Here is a 7,597-nt window from a genome sequence, read left to right as displayed (position 1 = left end):
GTTTTCATGGTCAAGTCTGAGGGCTGACAGAATTAACAGTAACATTCACACACACACACACACACACACACACACACACACACACACACACACACCCCTTGTGATTTCTGAATCATCTGGGCCCTCATTTGAATTCCAGTTTCTCTCTGCCTGGTTTTGTATTTTTACCATGGCCACTACCATCACCATTAGCCCTCCCCTCACACTTATTCAGTGATTCTCTAATTCAATCAACCAACATTCCTGCATAGTTTAATGTAGGTTGTAGATAAACCAAAGCTTATCTCTTCAGGGGCCAACATTTTGTCTACCATTTTCAATGAAGATTAGTAACCCATATAAGGCCTGGGAATCCAAAAGCTCATGTTGTCCCTGAGGCCACTGGTGCTACCACCTGCCAGCCACCTGACACTTGGCAGCATGCAGCAATGATCAGTGCATCCTATACGGAGGTAAGAGACCTCAGTTCAACACACATCTCTGCCATTGACTCACTGAGTGACTTTGGAAAAACCACCTTTCATCTCTAGGTCTTAGTTTCCCCATCTGTACAATGAGAGGGTTGAATTCTAAAGGCCTGGCACATGCTCTGTTTGCTGAGCTGTTCTGTGGCCTAGAGTAGTTTAGGGAAACAGCAGAAAGAAAGGAGCTTGAGTCAAGCTCTGCCACAAACATATTAAATGACTGCCATGTCATATCCCCTCCCTTGACCTCAGTTTTCTCACCTGTAAATGGGGAGAAAGAGGCTATTTGGGGGTAGATGAGCCCTCAGGGCCTTTTCAGTTCTGACATTGAAAGAATCTAAGATTTACCTTCCTTAAGGTTGCTAAGCACTACTTAAAATATGAGCTAGAAGGCCTTCAACTGGACTCATGGGACAGTGGGGTGGGGAGCAGGAGTGATGCAAGAAAAATTAGTTTGCTATCATACAGTCCTGGGTTCAAATCCCAGCTTTGCAATTGAATCTCTGTGTGACCTGAGACAAATTATTCAACTTCTCTGAGCTTCAGTTATTCTGTCTGTAGAATGGAAAAAATAATTACTATGCAGAGTTGAGGTAAGGATTGGAGTGTGTAAAGCATCATGCCAAGTGAGCAACACTGTGCTTAATAAAGGTTATTTAAGGTGTCAGATACAATTTAGCTATAAAAACTAGAGTTCGAAAGGAGGAAATTCAGTTCCAAGGAGAAATGGAAAGACAGTTCTCTTAATTTTTAATAGTATTTTATTAAAAGAGTAACGTAAGTTCATTGTAGAAAATGAAGTAACAAAATGAAGAAAAAATTAAGGGCATCTGAAATTCCATTATTTATCATTTACATTTTGGTATATTTTCTTCTGTTCCTTTTTCCTATGCACAAATATATTTACATAGTGACAGTATTTACCTTACATATAATTTGGTACCTTTTACATCTAAGTTTAAATCATAAACATTTCCCCATGACATTAAAAACTTTACAAACATTCTGTGGATATATCATACTTTACTTAATTGGGTCCCTACTGTTGAACATCTAGATTTGTCTTCAAACGTTTCCAATTATTAATAACACACCCCCATCTCCACCGACTTTTACCTCCACTCCAGTTTAGCCATCAACCCCTACATTCACACCCTTGGCCTTATAATCACCAGAAACTGTATTACCTCTGAAATCTCAAACTCAAACTCCCCACCTCATGACTGTGGCCTCCTATCCTCCAGTTCTCACACTCTGCTACTTGAACTACACAAGTTCTTTGAGCCCCTCCATTTCTTTTCAGTCAAATGGCTCCTTCCTGTCTACCCCTCACAGTCCTTCCTTCTTTCCACAAACTTTTAATTGAGCATTTCTTTAATTTATTTATTTATTATATTTTTGAACTTTTGTTTTATTTTATTTTATTTTAAACTGAGGAACAGTGTGTTTTTCCAGGACCCATCAGCTCTATGTCGAGTAGTTGTTTCATTCTAGTTGTGGAGGGTGCAGCTCAGTGGCCCATGTGGGGATCAAACCGGCAACCTTGGTGTTATGAGCACTGCGCTCTAACCAGCTGAGCTAACTGGCCACCCTTAATTGAGCATTTCTATATGTCAGTCACTGTACCAAGTGCAAACCTTGTAAAGTTGAAAGAGATGTAGATCCCTCACCTTACTTACTCCTCTCAGATCTCTTGCCCATTTGCCTTTCTGCAAAATCCTCACCTGTGTCATCCAAACCTTTCACCTTCACTTTGCATTCCAAATTACTTACTTGAGCTCTACTCTACTTCCTCTCTCAGCCAGACTTTTCTAAAATGTAGCCCACACTTGTTCTGTTCATTTCCTTAGTCCTCATCCACCCTTCAACCTACTGTAGTCAGCCTTCCACCCCCACCGCTGCACTGAGTCATCAGATGGTCTCCTAACTATAAAACACAATGATTGTTTTCCAGACTTTGCCTTTCTTGGCCTCCAAACCACTTTTGACACTAGCTGTGTAATCTTGGGAAAGTCACTTAACTTCTCTGGACCTCCATTTCCTCATCAATGAAAGAGAGATAATAGCATCTTCCTGATAAGACTGTTGAGAGAGTCAATAAAAAAATGTATAAAGAAAAAAATCTAGTGTTACACAATAGGCATTTAACAAAGCTTATGTTCTGACTCATTGCATTTGGTTTTCTGGGTCCCTGACAACCAGGAAGGGTTGATCTTGGCTAGGATAAGCATTCTGATCTCTAGAAAGGGTAATTTCCCAGGGCAATTCATTCATTAATTAAAAAAAAATTTTTTTAAGCACCTACTATGTGCCTGGTCTAAGCACTATTCTAGGGGTTGCACATACAGCAATGAACACAACAGAGAAGCACTGCGTTCTCAGGAAGATAATCAAAGGGTGAGGGGGGAGAGAGAGAGAGAGAGAGAGAGAGAGAGAGAAGAGAGAGAGGGAGGGAGGGAGAGAGAGACAGAGAGGGAGAGGAGAGAGAGATAATAAACATACAAACAAGAAACTTATCATACGAAAAATATTCTAAAAAATTAAGCATGCAAAGGTTCACAAGGGAACTTTTAGGGGTCATGGAAATGTTCTCTGTATTCATTGTGATGGTGATCACAAAGGTGTATGCATTTTTCAACATCCAATGGATGATGCACTTAAAATGGGAACATTTTAATATATATTAGATGATATCTCAAAAGGTTGATTTTTAAAAAATTAATTTGTATAAAGGGATAGAGTATAATTATATATGGGGAAATAATTTTTGATAGGGTAAACAAGACAAGCCCCTCCAAGAAGGAGACATTTAAACAGAAACCTGAATGAGAAGGCGTAAACTATGTGAAGAACTAAGAGAAGAATATTCCAGGCAGAAGTCACAGCAAGGACAAAGGCCTTGAGATGGGACTGAGCTTGGGACGTGAGAAACAGAAAGCCAACGTGGCTGGAATGGAATGAAGAAGCAGGAGATAAGATTGGAGAGGTAGGCAAGGATCAGATCACAGAGGTTCTTGTAGGTCATGGCCAGAAAGCTGGATGTTATTTTAAATCTAATAGGAGGGCACTGGAGGGTTTTAACTCCCTGAATGATACAATCTGATTTACATTTCAAAAGGATCATTCTGAAATTTATATGAGAAGAGACTAGGGGAAAGCAAAAAACAGAAGCAGAGAAGGCATTCGAGGTACTACAATAGTCCAGATGCGAGATGATGGTGGCTTGGACTAGAGTGGGTAGCAGTATGGGAAGTAAAAATATCATGTTCACAAGATATTTGTGTTCACAAGAATATATTTGTTCACAAGATATATTTGTTCACAAGAATATATTTGGAAATTAGAGCCAATTGGACTTGCTAACGGATTTGATAAAGCAGGAGAAAATAAAGGAATCAAAGATGACTCTTAGATGTTTAACCTAAACAACCAGAAGACTATTTGGGCCACTTACTAAGATGGAGAAGATCAGAGGAGGAACAAGTATGGAGTTTGTTTTGCAAACACAAGAGTTTGTTTTAGACACCTTAAGTCTGAGATGCTCATGAATACATGGACACCTGGTTTATATACCAGCTTTCATGAGTTCTGTAGAACAATTCAGTACCTAAATCTTCCGAGCTCTGAGTACCACACAGTATTGGATTTCTGGATCTCCTAAACAGAGGATGAGCCTCAGAACCCTGGTGGTCCCACTAGCCAGCCCTCAGCACATCTCTCTGACCTCTGCTTTCAGCATAAAAATTACATTTGGGGTTGAATTCTTTAAGATAAGCACTTGACTTCAATAATTACATGTGTCTAACTCCTACGGCAGGAGCATTTCTTGGAACATCAATTCTCTTCATGGGGCATGATTTGTGTGTGTGTGTGTGTGTGTGTGTGTGTGTGTGTGTGTGTGTGTGTGAAAGTGCAGTTTAATCTTTCAGTAGTCCTTTACCAGGCACTGACTTTGATGCTGGAAACACAGAGGAGAATCAGGCAAACAGACAACCATACTGTGAGCAGGGGTGACACAAAGGAAGCACAGAGTCTGTGGGTCTTAGGAGAGGCTAGGCAAGGCTTCTTGGAGGAAGTGATGTCATGCAGAGCAGTCTTTTCTGCACATAAGGTGCTGGATTTTGTTCATGATTTTGGCCTCATCAGCTGTTTAGGGGCTTGGGAATTAAAGCCCCTCTTTCTTTGATACCAAGGAGTATTTCAGAAATATTTGTGGCTAACACCCTTAGGCCTTTCATGCTTGCCATATTGGGCAAGAGGAGTTCAGTCCCTGGAGAAGTGCCTGCAGGTCTGTGCATGTCCTCTGCCTTCCGAGAGGAGGAATCATGTGAGTAAAGCCACCCGAGGCAGCGTGATGGGCCCAGGAACTAGCCGTCAGAAGCTTAGCCTCACTGCAAAGGATGGCTGAGTTCAATCAGGAAATGGGGACCACCAACCTACCCTTGGGAGAGGCGTGTGCCTTATCAAAAGATTCCCCAATAGTCAGTAAGTGAACCTGAAGGCTTCCTGCTTCCCATGCTTCAGGCCAACTCCTAAACATCTCGCTTGTCTGCCTCTCTTCTATATACCCCTCAACGCGCACACACCCCATTTCCAACCCCACCCCCACCCTGCCCACCTCGCCCAGGCCTCTCCACTCTTCACCAGGAAGATTACCATAGCTTCCCAGATGTCTGTTTCCACCTCAGCTTTGGTCAGCTTCACAGGTCATGCTCCATGTTTTTGCTAAGTGCTCTTCCTAATGCCCAGGCCAGATCTTGTTTCTCCCCTGCTTGTCGCCTTCACTAGCTCCTCACTGCTCAGCGAAAGGCCAGGCTCCTTAGCCCCCTGCATCTAGCGCTTGCCTGCTCCCAGCCTCACCTTAACTCCCCTCCCCTTCACACTTTCCAGTTCCCCGAAGAGGCCACTGCTGGCCGTAACATCACTTGGAACCTTTGTACACGCTGTTCTTCTTGAGTGGCACGCTCTTCTCTCCACCCCTGCCCATCAGATAAATTCTTATTCAACCTGCAAAATGCTGCTGGGGTTTCACCTTCTCCCTGAAGCCTTCTGGTCTAGTTCCCCTCACCTGGGCTTATTCCTTCCTTCCTCTGTACCATCTCTGCACCTTGTTCTCAGCACAGTGTTATTTGTATCATTGATTGGGATATTGCATCTCAGAAAGGGGAGAGGGCTTATCAAGGCGTTCAAGGCGGAATACAGACTCAAATTAAAAAAATCCTGATTCCCAGGCAGGTGCCCTATCCATCATACTCTCAAAGAATTAATCAGATCACACACGCGCGCGCGCGCGCGCGCACACACACACACACACACACACACACACACACACACACACACACACACAGTATTTGGCAGTCTGAAACAGTACCATTGAAAATCTGTCCCTAGGTAAGTAAACTCTGCCACAATTCTCTGATGTTCCTGAGGCATTTCAGGGAGAGAGCTGGGTAAGGACCTCCAAGATCCTCCGAGCTCTGATATTTTACAAAACAAAAAAGTTCACTATCACAATTAGCTCACATTTTCCCTCCAGAGTTCCCTTGTTTTTAGAATGAAGGAAACCAACACTTACTGCACCCCTACTATATATTGGTAACGATGCTTTACACAGCTTATCTCATTTAATTCTCAGAACAATTTTGCAAGATCCATATTGTTCTCCTCGTTTTATAGAGAAACTGAATTGCTACTCGCCCAGGGTCACACATCTAGCAAAGGATGAGCAGGATTTTCAACTGTATACCACTGAGGCTGGTGACAAGGGGCAAGTAGGGCCTCGTCTTGCCTCACCCCCTTCCACCCCTACCCCTGAGCCCCTGTACCTGGATCCTCTGCCCCCAGGCTGGCCTCCTACCCCCATCTTCAAACTCCTCCTGCAAGTAGACCTAGCGCTGTGCCTGTGTTCCGAGGGTGCAGGTGGCCAGCAGCAGCGACAACAGTGGCAGCCCCTTCATCCATGGAGCCCAGTGTCCCGAAGCCCAGCCTCGGAGAACCACTAGCCAGGCCAGGGACTCCACCTTGCTAGAGCAATGCTGCCTGGACCCTGGGATGGGGTCTGAGATCACATGCACCAGGCCCCTGACTGCCTCATTGGAGGCCTTAGGAGTAATATGACCACAGCCAATGGTTGGGGACTATGTGCTGAGAGTTCAGGAGTCTAGAGGTGGGAGGGCCCCATTAAGTGTTGAGGGAGCTACAGGGCAAGGTCCCTAGGGAGTTGGGGAGTGGCAGGCCAGCTGAGGCTGGCCTCTGGGTTCCCTAAGCCTGCTCAATGTTGGTGTAGCCGATTTCAAAATACGCTCACATGCTTCTTCCATCATCTTCTGTCTCTTGATCCCTTCTATCCCTCTATTCCTCTATCTTTTCTTCTTCCTTCCTTCCTTCCTTCCTTCCCTTCCCCACTTCCATCTATCCACTGGACCTAAACAGAACAATAACAGTATGATGTCTGTTTATTTTCACAGAAACACCTAAGGCCTGAGGGGGCCCAGAAGAGGCATTAATCTATCATGAGAACTCAGGAAAAGCTTCCTGGAGGAGGTGACACTGAGGTTAGTCAAGCAGGAAAGAAATGGGGAGAGGGAGGAGAGGAGCAAAAGGAATACTATGGCTCAGAGGAAGGAAAGACTTGTAAGTTAATGTCACTTCTACAACCCAAAACTATGTAACCAGCATTAGTTTGCCTGTTGTGAGGAAACTGGGCCTTTAAGAAGGAAAAAAGCACCAACTATTTGTCGATCATCATATTGAGCACTAAGACTGCTCCAGGCGCTTAACATGCATCATATCATGTAATCCTCATACCAATCTTTTGAGTTCACTATTATTATGCTCACTTAACAGGTGAATAAACTGAGGCTCTGAGAGATAAAATAACTTGTCAAGGTCACACAGACATGGAATAGGGACTAGACCTCAGGCCTTCTCATTCCAGTGCCTTCACTACAGCTTCATTCCACTATTCAATATCTATTTGTTGAGGTCTTACTATGTGCCAAGCACTGGGCTAAGTGCTGAAGGTATATTAGAGAACAAGGCTGGCAAGTATCCTGGTCTCATAGGACTCACTTTCTAGAGGGAGAGAGAAAATCATCAAGGAAGCAGGTAAATATCAGATAGTGATATGCATT

The 7,597-nt window shown here is 43.7% G+C and overlaps 1 long non-coding RNA gene across 1 annotated transcript in view; it reads left to right on the top strand.

Annotated features, from left to right (window-relative positions):
- LOC109376404 (uncharacterized) overlaps positions 1-7,597 on the top strand; it is a 32,952-nt gene that overhangs the window by 11,170 nt on the left and 14,185 nt on the right. Inside the window, exon 2 of the long non-coding RNA XR_002122732.1 lies at positions 6,932-7,018. This is a non-coding gene — a long non-coding RNA (uncharacterized LOC109376404). The remainder of the gene's footprint in view (positions 1-6,931; positions 7,019-7,597) is intronic.

Source organism: Hipposideros armiger, unplaced genomic scaffold (genome assembly GCF_001890085.2).
Source record: "Hipposideros armiger isolate ML-2016 unplaced genomic scaffold, ASM189008v1 scaffold_1120, whole genome shotgun sequence".
NCBI lineage: Eukaryota > Metazoa > Chordata > Mammalia > Chiroptera > Hipposideridae > Hipposideros > Hipposideros armiger.
Note: the sequence above shows the minus strand (reverse complement) of the source record. Positions and strands in the feature narration are given on the sequence as shown.